General features: G+C 36.9%; 1 protein-coding gene across 1 annotated transcript in view; it reads right to left on the reverse strand.

The window, feature by feature from the left end:
• The window catches only part of klg (klingon), a 561,744-nt gene that overhangs the window by 52,339 nt on the left and 496,073 nt on the right, over window positions 1-13,332 (reverse strand). The window lies entirely within an intron of this gene.

A 13,332-nucleotide genomic window follows, 5' to 3' on the forward strand; every position in this document is an offset into this window, starting at 1 on the left:
CTGCATATGCAGACAATAATGAAATCATCAGCATGAACACCCACGCTGTAAGTTCTGCTTACACCAAACTAGAAAATGAAGGGGAAAAGGTGGGCGTGATTGTTAATAAAGGACAAAACGAAAACTTACTGTAACAAGCAAATATTCAGAGCATTTGCGTCTTGACCACCACGCCACTGTTGGCAACCATAACTTCAAAATACTAAAAGACTTCTTTTCTTTGGGAACCAGTAATAACAAAACAAACACATTCAGCTTTGAAATCCAGTGAAAAATGCCAATTAATGCTACTTTGGGCAAATAAAGTCCTCTCTTAGCAAACGATAATCATGATCTATAAGTCACTTATCGTACCCGCCCTGCAAAAACATGGCACATGCCAACATCAGATGAAGAGGCTGTGGCAGTGTTCGAAGAAAAAGTTCTTCAAATGTATTAGGACCTCTACGCGTTGGCGACGGTGAGTACCGAAGAAGATTTTATGATGAGCTCTACGAACTTTTCTCAGGCATGAACATAGTCCAGTCAATTTAAACACAGCGGCTAGGTAAGTAATGCGACTAAGAGATGATGCTCCCGCTAAGGTAGCATTTTTATCGGAACACGCATATGGACGCAGATTAAGATGACGACTCCACTTCACTGAAAAGACCAGGTGGAAAATAATTTAAATTTCTTTGGTGAAACCAATTGGCGTCGGGTAACCCAAGGAAGTAGCGCCAGTCGCTTGGACGGCAAACATACTTTAAACGGGTAAACATCAACCAAGTAGTCTTTATTTGTGGCAAATTTGGATAAAGTCAAATAAAATAAAAATCTTCCCAATCCCGAGGTTTTCAGTCGCTGCCTTATCGTGCACTCTAAGTCATTTTAGTTTATTAAATCATTCAAGCTGTTATTGACCTGACCGTCAGACCATACCGGAAAGAAACACCACCTGTCAGCCGATAGTCTACATTTGTAGACATTATATAAAATACACACATGGAAAATTACATCACATTGTCGACTTTAACTTGCCTATTATGTGATAGCTCAGCCGAACTCCATAGTTCCCAACAATGTATCTGAAAGCTTCGGGGTATTTTATCTACGCCGTTCTTCCTTATAGGAGGCAGTGGAATTTCGGTGACTAAGGAATGTGTATACTCGTATGCTGTAAGCTGTATTTCTGTATTTCTATGCAACCTTACCGATATTTTGTATTAATAACAATAAGCAAGCGAGAGAGGACAACAGCGATACAAGCGATGCTTTCGTCTTGGATACCAAAATTAGCTGGAATTCAACGAGATACTTAACCTAAACACATAAGAATATTAGAGAAGGTACTAATCGGGGAGAGTAACAATATACCCGCGGTAGGTAAGCCTGTCGTAAGAGGCGATAAAATACCAAATTGATTCAAGGGGTTGTGTAGCGCAATTCTCTCAAGTGGTTTCCAGCGCAATATATAGTTTCTCCAACCTAGTTGTCAACCCCACCTACCCGTGGCGAATCCTGTTTCATTAACAGCCGAGACTCTGGCGACCCCAAGTTCCTCATGGAACTAGGAAGTGGGGAGGGCGTTATAGCCTAAATGGTTTAATGTGGTCATATAAATCGTTCACGAGATGGTCGCGCTAGTACTTTAATTCTGCTTTGTCACCGGAGCGTATCGGATCTATATCCGGCAAAGAACCATCAACATAGATAATTCTCCCAAAAACCTTCGGGGAATATCTTTATCGTTAATACAACATACGAATAAGAGAGGAGTAACAGAGCCCTCTCACGGTACAGCGCAGCATTATAAATTGTCTAGCACTAATGTAGAAGTAGCACTGGAACCAGTTGTCTACATTGTCAAATGTTTGACAGCTCCGACACATAAGCACTTTTTCATATAGATGAGTTTAACACAAGCTTATGCATTGCGAGTAGATTGCACGTATTTTTATGGAGAATGGTAGAATGAGCGACACTGACGCCATCTGATATTGAAAAGTAGCCAACTTACCAATTTTGTTCCAAGCAAATCATAAGAAGAAGAATTTGATATTTGCTTTGGCTAAAAGTGTTGGCACACTTTGCAAGTGAAATTTTTTTTCCTACTGCTTGGGAAATTTTCTAACATTTTTCACAATTAAAAACAGCAATATAACAATCAAATATGACACAAAATATGTTAGCAAGTATTTTTGTTGTATAGGGAGAATGTTTATAACAGTTTTTCGCGAAATTTTGTATGTGAATGGGCAAGGCGTAATAAACTTCAATTGCAAAGTCTGAAGTTCCTTCATATTTACAAACACAACAAATCGGTTGATTGTGGCGATGTTAATGGAATGCAAAAGCTTGTTTTAAACGCATCTATATGAATAATTTCATTGTACCGCAGCCTTGAGTTACCTCGAGTTTATCCACGACTTTGAAGGAGTAGAAGTAATATTTAGGCGAAATAGCCAAAATGACAAGTTTAAATTGAGCTTATCTCTACATGCAGTTTGAGCTCGTATAGGGAAACGTGGCCTTAAATTTGTTAAATTAACTAAACAACATGTTGTTTTACATACATAAAGTTACATGTTTGCTCGGCCTGCATAAGTTGTATATCCCAATTTCGTGAAGGTTTAAATTTTCTTGATTTCCATTTCTTTTTGTAAAGTAAATTAGACCTCAATGCATGCATTTTAATATTTCCCTTGTATGCACAACTTAACTTTTCAAACAAGTTAAGTTAACAAAATAAAATAAACCGAAGATCTTTTACTTTTACCAGCGCTGTACATGGCGGTGTCTAAGACCAGACGAGCAACTTCAGCACACATTAATTACCATTTGGCAGATGCTTTATTTATAGTTCTTAGCATAACAGCTGCCTGCTGCTGTCAAAGAGCAGTTTTAAACATTTTTCACTCTTACCTGCCTCTCTCACTTCCCTGTTTTTGAGTTTTTTTGTCTTTTAAAAGCTATTTGTGTTGTATTTTGGTTTGCTTGTTTGTCGCTCACTAAACTCAGCTCAGGTATCCTTTATTCAAACGGGCTAACGTTTTGTTCATTTGGGTATTGCACTTCGTCATTTGCCAATTCCAGCAATATGTTTGTATATATAATGTTTATATAGCTATGTATATACTTTATATACTTCTTTACATTGATGTGGGATGAATATGCCTTCATCGCTTCTGTTAACACACATACTTTTACGGGTAAAGTGTATGACATATTGACTTCATTGACAATTTTGAACCGGTTTATGGCTGACAGTGATTTAGTGCACTAAGTGCGGCATTGTGCCACTGTATTAGTAAGTTATTTGCTTGTGTGCAATTGGCATTCCTGACAAAAAAATGTAATTTCTAATGTTTCCAAGCAATAAGAAATACAACAGCAGTGCTGGTTTTTCGTTTGAAATATAAGACCTATAATAAAGTGAATATAGCACATCAAGCGTCGTATGCCTTTGAGCAAACGAGTCTCACTTAAGCTAGAATAAATCGCAAACACAACTGTGTGGCGAATAAAAGCAGTTTCGATACATCATTATGCCGCTAATCATAAATCATAGACAACAACAACAGTAGACCAATCATATGAAATAGAAAACATTCATACGTATGTACTCCCTGAAAAAAATAGTACGACTAATCCTTAAAGAGAGCGGTCTCCGCTTGATCGCTCTTGTCTACAATAGGGCATAATTGATCCCCTCTAGTCCCTTTTGTGTATAGATGGGATTAGTCAGGTTGAAATCTAAGTATATGTTGCCTATTTTTAGAAACATAAAACAAGCAGCAACGAAGTGAGTTAAATAAAAAAGGTAATATGCGATTGATTGCAATTATTTAACCGAATTATCACCGAAGCTGTGTAAATGACTAAATGACTTGAACCATATGTTCCATTATCGTCGACCCATATCTCTTGTAATTTTTGCAAGTTTTAATGTTGCGTTTAAAATGTACATAACCTAGTACCATACGAAAACTGAAACTTTTTGATGAGAAAAGAGACAAGTCTTAATTCGTTCCCATATGGGTAAAAATTGGATTCGTCCTATCGTTCCTATCGGGTATAAATGGGTACAATTAGTCTCTGCATAGGACATGCTCAAACAAAGGGAACGCATACAAAGAGATCAAAACTGCTATTAATCGCATATTCCTTTGCGACGCATCCCGGACTAATCCTAGACAAATCACATTTTTTGCAGGGCATGTACACAGCAATAAATAACGCATATTACTCACACATACATATATACACATAAACATCGAAGGCAATAACGAATATGAAAAGCACAGATGTACACAGTAATAAAGCGCAAACTAAGGAAATGTCAATCAGTTTTATAAGCAGAATATTTGCGTTTACTTATTCGACAGTTCAGTGACTCGAACGACAATGGAGGGCGCAGAATTACCGAGAATTCGTAATAGCTGGGTCCATAATTTGACGAGCGCAAGACACCAACAGAAAATGATCGACGCATTATCAACATTTGCTGTCATACAACAAACCTTATAAATTTGTGTTTAATGCTAATAGGGCAATAGCCTGTAAAACCATACATTATTAGCCCCTATTACCTCTTTATTTTGTTGTGATAAGTTTACCGCCATAAGCGTTGCACATGCTTTTTGACAGTTTTCCGCCCGGCCAACCTTTTTTGCTTAATTGATAATGTGTAACCCTTGATTCCTTTTTGTCTTACCTATCCGATGGGGAAATTTACAGAATATGCTTACACTACAAACCCATCAAGATATTCCACAAGCTTTCCCCAGCACAACGTATGTTCATGAAGGGCAGGTATTCGTAAATGGCCCTCATCATCTCTTCGTCAACATTAAAGCCGCCTCTGACAGCACGAAAAGGAGCTGCCTATATGTCTCTATGTATGGATTGGGTTTCACGGCAAAACTTATAAGGTTGTGCAAAATGATGTTTAGCAACACCACCAGCACAGTCAGGATTGGGAAGGACCTCTGTGGTTGGAGTGTGGATCCTCTCGTGCGATTTATTTTGTTTCCTGCTGGGGAGAAGGAGATCAAGCTAGAAAGAAAAGAAGAGAGGGAAACGATGGAGAGGCAAAAGGAGACGCAGAGAAAGACAAAAGCAATGGGTGAGTAAATAAGAGGAAGAGGGAAAGGGAGAGACAGGCGGAGGAAGGATAAGAGGTAAAAACTTCTTAAAATAAATGCAGATAAACCAAAGTTAGGGCAGAACAACGTTTGCCAGGTCTGTTAGTATTTTATAAGACCGTGTAATTACGGGCGCATGCTGATGACATCGACATCTTCGGCCTCATCACCTGTGCCGTAAATTCTGCTTACACTCAACTGGGAAATGAAGTGAAAATGCAGGTTTGTTGGAGAACGATGATAAAACAAAAGCACCTGTACCGAAAATTGGTAACAGTAAATGACTTTGTAAATTTGAAAACCAGCATTAACACAAAGTGATACTCCCTACTGCGCAGATAATTAAAAAGTAAAGTTCTTTCCCGGCGCACGAAAATCATGGCCACTTAACGCAACCGTCCTTCTACTTGATGCAGCGCAGGTGCATGCACTTTGACAACACCGTAAGTTCTTTGAAAGATTTACGGGGCTCTACACGTTGGCGGCGGTGAGTAACGGGGAAGACTTAATGATGAGCTGTACGAGATTTTAGTATACATAAACATATTAGTGTTTATAACTACACAGCTGATACGCTTGCTAGGCCATGTTATGCGAATGAATGATGATGCTGCCGCCCTGAAGGTATTTTTATCGGAGCCCACCTATTGAAGCAAATTTCGTAAAACATACGACAGATATCCATACAATATTGTGGCGAATCTTGACATCACTATGCTGTTAGTAAATAATCTCAACAACAAAACACTTCAAGAAGCGATACTTATGTACAAGGCAACAAAGGGATATCTCACACACACACGTAGTCATCAGCCGAAGCACACGCTGGCTAGTAGCAAGAAACGAAATTGCTATACCTCAGAAGAAATGGATGAACAAGAAAATCGAGAGTATAATTGCAGCGCAAGCTGAGGAATGACTAATCAGTTGGATTTAAATATGCTTTTAGTTGTAAAGTGAAGTATAATTTCGAAGTACTACCAAAGTAATATAAATAAAGACCAGTTTGCAATACTGAATATTGAAGTTATTTATTCAACAATTTAGCGATTTAAGCGTTAGCAGAAGGTACACAAATAACCAGGATTCCCGTGCATTCGCTACAACATGTTTCTTCAAAAGGAAGCTTCAAACGAAGTATCTTTTGATATCCTATTATTTCAGATCTTGCATTTATCCCTTAAAAAGGTTTTATTTAGGTCCGCGTTAAATCACAATATGGTCTAATTCTTTTCAGCTATCGATCTGTGGTATAAAACACAAAATGAATAAATTTAGCAATTTTGAAATGACGTAAAAGGCTCAGGCCGATTTTAAAAAAGGATCAGGTAGATTTTAATTGTGCTTTTTTATACTCAGCTGAGCAGAGTTCACAGAGTATATTAATTTTAATTTGGTTCGCATAGCGGTACCCCGTAACGGCATAAACTAAAAGATATATATATAGATTTCTATATATAAAAATGATCCGGGCGAAAAAGGAAATTTATTTAGCCATGTCCGTCAGTCCGTTCGTCCTCCCGTAAACATGATAATTTGAGTAAATTTTGAGGTATTTTAATGAAGTTTGGTATGTAAGTTCCTGCGCACTTGTCTCAGATTTCTATTTAAAATGAACGAAATTGGACTATAGCCACGCCCAACACGTACACACGCCTTGAAGCTCTGCTGGTTACCACTAGTTATGAGAGTTCTTTTGTCCGCTGTACTAGGGGTCACCTTGGGGCAAGCCTCCCCTATGCACATTCTGTGCCCTTTTAGTATTGACATTAATGTGGCGTCCCACAAATGTAACAAATTAAACATCTACCACTCACTGCAGACTTTGGGGGACACTTTTTCTCAATATGCCTTGAGAAATACCTACTCCAGAGGCATGATTTTAGGGCCATGCTAGAACAACACGATTTTTCGTGAATTTTTTTCTGTCTAGGGGCTAAGCTTCCATAAAGATATGAATCACTAACCAATGTATGACTACTATTTTTCAATAAAATTGCATGTTTTACTGATTCTCAAAAGATATGTATGCACATAAATTGTGCTAAAGCATATTATTATTGTCTTAGATGACCATTGCGTTTTTATCCTCAATTTTGCCTTAAACATTAACGGTATGGCAACTCTGCTAGCAAAACAACAAACACTATGAGACTTCAAAAATCCCCAAATACGTCAAAAAATTTTGAGTGGAACTACCTTCTTTTTTGTGCCATGATTATTACCGAGAAAATCTGACATTGTGTGATAGCAAATTGTGTGAGTAATTCACTAGAATTAAAGCAAACTCATACACAAACAAATCTCGTTATTACAACGATCTCTTGAGTATACACACTCACATTCTTGGAACCATAAATGTACATAAGAGCAAGTGCCCACTAGGACATTTTGTTAGATGCTACCATTATATACAAGCACATGCGATTTTTTAAGCCTGAAAGCAGATACTGCAAAAATATATTGAAAAAAAATAATTTAAAAAAATGTTTAAGTTAAGCGGTTTTATTGAAAACAATACTTACATTAAGTAGTAATAATACTAAAAGATAGAAAGTAATTAGGTAGGTCCAAGGTACTAGTCATCACACTCCTCATCAATCTAGGGCGTTAATCAGACAATTAAATAAAAGCATTGGACCTGTAAAATTTCTATTGATAGTCATATATAAGATCAACTGAACCTTAATCAGGTTATGCTATGCCTCACATTTTTAGAAATTTCACGCGCTCAACACTTTTATTTAATTGTCTTATCAACGCCCTAGATTGATGAGGAGTGTAATGACTAGTACCTAGGACCTACCTAATTATTTTCTATCTTTTAGTATTATTACTACTTAATGTAAGTATTGTTTTCAATAAAACCGTTTAACTTAAACAATTTTTTTAATTACTTTATTTTAATGAAATTTCACTAACAAAATTTAAACTTATGCGCTCCAAAGTATTTTGACGTCACTTTTAACGGGACTTAAATTTTTATACTGAAGTTTCACTAGCAAAATTTTAATTTATGTGCTCCAAAGTATTCTGACGTGACTTCTACCGGGAAATGAATTTGTTTAATGAAATTTTACTAATAAAATATGAACTTATGTGATCCAAAGTATTTTGACGTCTCTCCTACCGGGAAATGAATTTTTACCGAAATTTCACTAGCAAAATTTGAACTTATGTGCTCCAAAATAGGTCGCTTTCTACTCATGTATGTATTATGTGTTCCAAATATGAGGCAACCTAGCGGCGATTTTTTTCTTATTATCGCATTGTCATCGGGCTCTGAACTATATTCCAAGTTTCAAGCTTGTAGCTTATCGGGAAGTTACTTAAATTTTAATTACAAAATTCGCGCTGACCGTGCAGCCGTGCAGCCTGTCAAGTCAACCTAAATAAAACCGTTTAAAAATCATGTTCAGTTTGAGTACAAAGATAAAACTTACTTATGCAGAATAAAATAAATGGAGCTTTAGTTATTAGATAACAAGATAAGGCGATAAGCAGTTGCAAAATTCACCATCTTAATGATTGATTGCTTCGGTGTCCTGCCGTGCTTTTTACCAAGCACGCATAATACCCATCAATAAAACCTGAAATTTGTGGCTGTCTTTATTATTGTTTTTCGTGTCTCGATTATGGAGCGACTTAAATCCTTTTGATAACACTTGAAAAAGTTTTGTACATACAAACATGCATAAATATTGACATCACAACAGCAGCAAGGCATTCATGTATGTGTGTGTGTGTGTTTTTTTGACCACATTTTTGTTCATATGAGTATACGCTTTAAATTGAGAAACCCTCCAAACATTTTCATGCACACTCAAAAGCTTTAATCACGTCCTATGCATATTTGCTCGTTTTGGTATACTAACATTGTTATTGTTGTAAACGTGTAAGTTTATAGCGCATATGCATAACTGTTGGCTATTTCATGTTCTCATTGGCAAAAACCACAACTACATATTCATTGCATATATGTATATGTATAGCCTCAAATATGGTAGGTATCTACAATTATTTGGGTTTTATTTTGTTTTTGCAACAGAGGCTATGTGGTCGTCCAAAGTTTGCTTACACACGTAAAATGCTTAAGTGATTACGTTATTATATTGTCTTTTGGTTGTAAACTAAAGCAGGAATATTTTACTAGAAAGCTCACATCCTTAGTTCTTAGATATAGGTATGTATGTATGTACGCTGATATAAAAGCATATGAAAGTGCTTTGTTAAGTGGTTTCTGAAGCATAGTAAATTCAATGAAATCTTTGATGTACGCATGTAAATACAGTGGAGTAATCTGGCTTAATACTAAATTTTAGCTGTATATCTTAAGTGTTTGGCAAGCGCTCCGGTTGTATTTCTGCCATGAAAAGCTCTCAATGAAAACTCAACTGCCTTGCAGATGCCGTTCGGAATCGGCATAAAACATGTAGGTCCCGTCCGGCCAATTTGTAGGGAACAGCAAGAGGAGCACGACGCAAATTGGAAGAGAAGCTCGGCCTTAGATCTCTTCGGAGGTTATCGCGCTTTACATTTATTTTTTTTTTTATATCTTTATATATTATCTTCCTAGCACAAACCAAATTTGAGAGCTCGTGAATAAAAATCAGAGTCTGTAAAAAGTATTTTGCGAAACGTCCATGAGGTGAAAAAATTATATTGGGCTTTGAGTAAGTATAATGGTAAAAATTTAAAAGTGCCTTCCAACAATTTTCTCATATATATTCCTTTGAATTTAATATCAAGTTGAGTGGCATCGCGGAGAAGACGCATATTATAGTGTTAACCCAAATTAAGGTCCCTAACTGGGCCAGGCCTAAGCTAGGAGGCGAGACACAACAAGAGAATCCTTGCAAAAAATATCTAGAAATTATTCTAGACATTAAGTATTCAGGGAAGGTCAACGTGAAGGAGAGAGTGAAGAAAGGCCTTTAGACGACTCTTTTTTCTTGTAAAAGAATGCTGGGGTGTATATGGGGTATATCGCTTTATCTTTACTATTGGGTATTTACAGTGGTGATTAAGCCTATTCGATGCTATGGAGTCCTTGTTTGGTAGACAGCCACACAAAAAATAATTTACCTGAAAGTATTGGAATTGGTTGGGTATCAATGATTAGGATTACGAGAGCATGAAAATAACCCCGATGGCAGCAGATAATGTGCCATTCTGGATATTCAGCCTGTTGTCCGGTCGAGAAGAACAGAGCGTTAACAACTGAAACTAGTCTCAGATCATCGAAACAGCTTGGGGACAGACCATACGGACATTGCAGTTTCATCAATAGCTTGATAACCAGACTACTCCATTCCATACCAGCACTTTAGAGGGGATCCTAGAGCCACAATAGAGGTGAATGATTGGCGTAAGTGTGCCCAAATGGCAGACGAGGCAATACACATGTACCCTGATGGTTTAAAAGTAAAATAAGGAGTAGGGCATGCTGCATAATGTGCTGATCGGAGAAGAGACAGATCTCACAAGCTGCAAGATCGCTGTAATGTTTTTCAGGCGGAAGTAGTGGTCGTAAACAAATCGATAGAGACACTGATAGTAAAGAACTTAAACTGCAGCCGCGTCAACTTTTTTATTGCCAGCCAAGCAGCAAATTAAGCTTTAATATTTTATAGCACAACAACTAAAAATTTGCTTAAGTGTAAGCAATCACCGGAAAGAACAAGGATAAGGAAAGCATACCCCTGTATCGGGTCCCAGGGCATATGGGAATTAAATAGCAGATGAGCCAGCCAAAAAGGACCAAGAGGAAAGTTCTAGCTCCACAGACGCCCCAAAAAGATTGGGCGAAATCAGGAGAAGGCGAGAGTTTCACGCAATTGACGCAGCCGGAAACTCAAGCGCAGGGCTGTTAAGTGTTGAAGATCATGTTAAGGTGTTACAATCTTAGACTTAGAAAGTTATGATGGGTATTCTAACTGCCTTGAAGCTATCCTTTTAAATTAAGCCTAGTCAGTGGTAGATGATTTAGGAGGAGGAAATGTTCTAGCACTTTTTGTGCTCAAATGCTGCGTTTGTTAGGCTAAAACTACAGCTGATACAACTATTAGATCTAGAAATTGCAAGCGACATAGGTGCTTGAATTCTCCTAAGATTTCCCAAAGGACGGAGTTTTTTTATAACATATGCAGGCCCTGATTTTTGGTAGGGGTTTTCAGTATGCTCACTAAACAAACTTCTGTTAACAAGAAGGACTCATTCAGTCTATATAGGGTCTACACGTACCGACTAATTCAACTTAACATAAACATAGTATCTTTTATCAGCTGGCTATGTCAGCATGTTGGACTCATACCAGATCAGCCGTTAAATATAGTGCTGTAAAAGAAAATATTGGCTTTTTATATTGTAGGAGCCGCACCATACATCCGCAACAGAAAGTAAAAAAAATTATATTGCGCTGCAACTTTCCATCGTTGCACTATATATCTTTTCCTTCATTTTGGCGGTACATGGCTAATATGAATGTACTAGTTCGAATGCAAAAGACATCTGCTGAACAGATTTTCATGTCAGAAACGCAGTCGCAGTATTTGTCTAACAACTACTGAGGAGCGACCCTGCTTTAGGAAAACTAATTCTGAAATTGCTTTGACTTGTTGCCGGGACTTGAACCCATGACCAGCGCTGTGGAACGCCAGCATGTTATCTGCACACGACGTCGGCTGTATAATGATTCATGCGTAAAACTAGTCATCAAAAAGTACTCGGATAACTGTAGCAAAATTCGATTCCAGCTTAAGTCCTATGACAGTTATTTTTTTATAAGTATTGTTTTTATACCTTCCATGAACATGAAATGGTATATTAACTTTGGTCCGATGTTTGTAGCGTTGAGAATTATAGAAGATAGACTCACCATTAAGTATACCGAATTGATCAGGGCGACGAACTGAGTTGATATAGCCATGTCCGTCTGTCCGTCCGTCTGTCTGTTTGAACGCAAACTAGTCCCTCAAATTTTGAGATATCACAATGAAATTTGGCACAAGGATGTATTTTTATATTATATTAGACATTTCCGGTAGGATCGGACCACTATAACATATATCTCCCATACAACCGATAGTTCAGATAAGGAGGTTTTTTGCCATTTTTTTATTTTATATTTATCTTAAAAATCGTTTAGGTATGTATATTGTATATGTATGTTCACTATATATTTCTTATCTTATACATTATTTGGAGATTACGAACGGGATAAGATTATTGTTCAGCCCCATTCATGAAAGGTATGAAGTCTTCGGCACAGCCGAACACAGTTCCGTCCTTACTTGTTTTTTTTTAATTTTGTTATAATTGAAAAATTATTTTTAATTTTGGAATAGAAGATTGAAAACTCTTCAGTCACCTGCCATAGCTGTGCAGATAGATCCATTTCGAGGCTTGCTAAGCCCTCATCATCAGTACGTTTTGTTAGACTTTTGTTTACTGTCAATTACTTTTCGATATTTTCATGTGCTCTTGCTATCTTTCATTCCAAGTTAAAAAATAATTTTTCAATTAAAGGAAAATTAAAAAAAAGAACAATAGGGCAATTCTCTCAGTCTAGGAAACGTAGTAAACGTAAAAAGTAAATAAATAAATAATGAGGCGTAGCATAACCTGATTAAGGTTCAGTTGGTCTTACTTATAGAAATATGAAAATATGAATAGAAATTTGACGCGGCCCTCGCTTTTATTTATTTGTCTTAACAACGCCCTAGATTGATGAGGAGTGTGATGACTTGTAACTAAGACCTACCTAATTATTTTCTATCTTTTAGAATTATTATTATTACTTAATGTAAGTATTGTTTTCAATAAAACCCTTTAACCTAAACATTTTTTTATTATTTTATTTTATTAAAATTTCAGTCTTAACATTCATGTCACTTTTAAAATTTTTCTATTGAAAGTATATGAGTTTGAGTATAGAATAAGTAGAAACCGTAGAAAATTTTTCACAAATGTTTTTTTTCGTTGCGTGTATAAAACTTCTGGCAATAAAATGGAAAACTTTCTATGTTTTCTATTGATGCAGGACAAAAGAATAAATACCTCTAATAATTATCATTAAAAATATTTTCATAGGCTTTGCGCTCGAATCGAACCTGGATTGCTTTATTGGCGGCCGCCGTGGTGTGGTGTTTATCGGCGTGCTCCGCCTAGCACACCAAAGATCGTGGATTCAGCTCGCGGTCAAAGC

The sequence above is a fragment of the Eurosta solidaginis genome, chromosome 1 (assembly GCF_040869045.1).
Source record: "Eurosta solidaginis isolate ZX-2024a chromosome 1, ASM4086904v1, whole genome shotgun sequence".
Classification (NCBI taxonomy): Eukaryota; Metazoa; Arthropoda; class Insecta; order Diptera; family Tephritidae; genus Eurosta; species Eurosta solidaginis.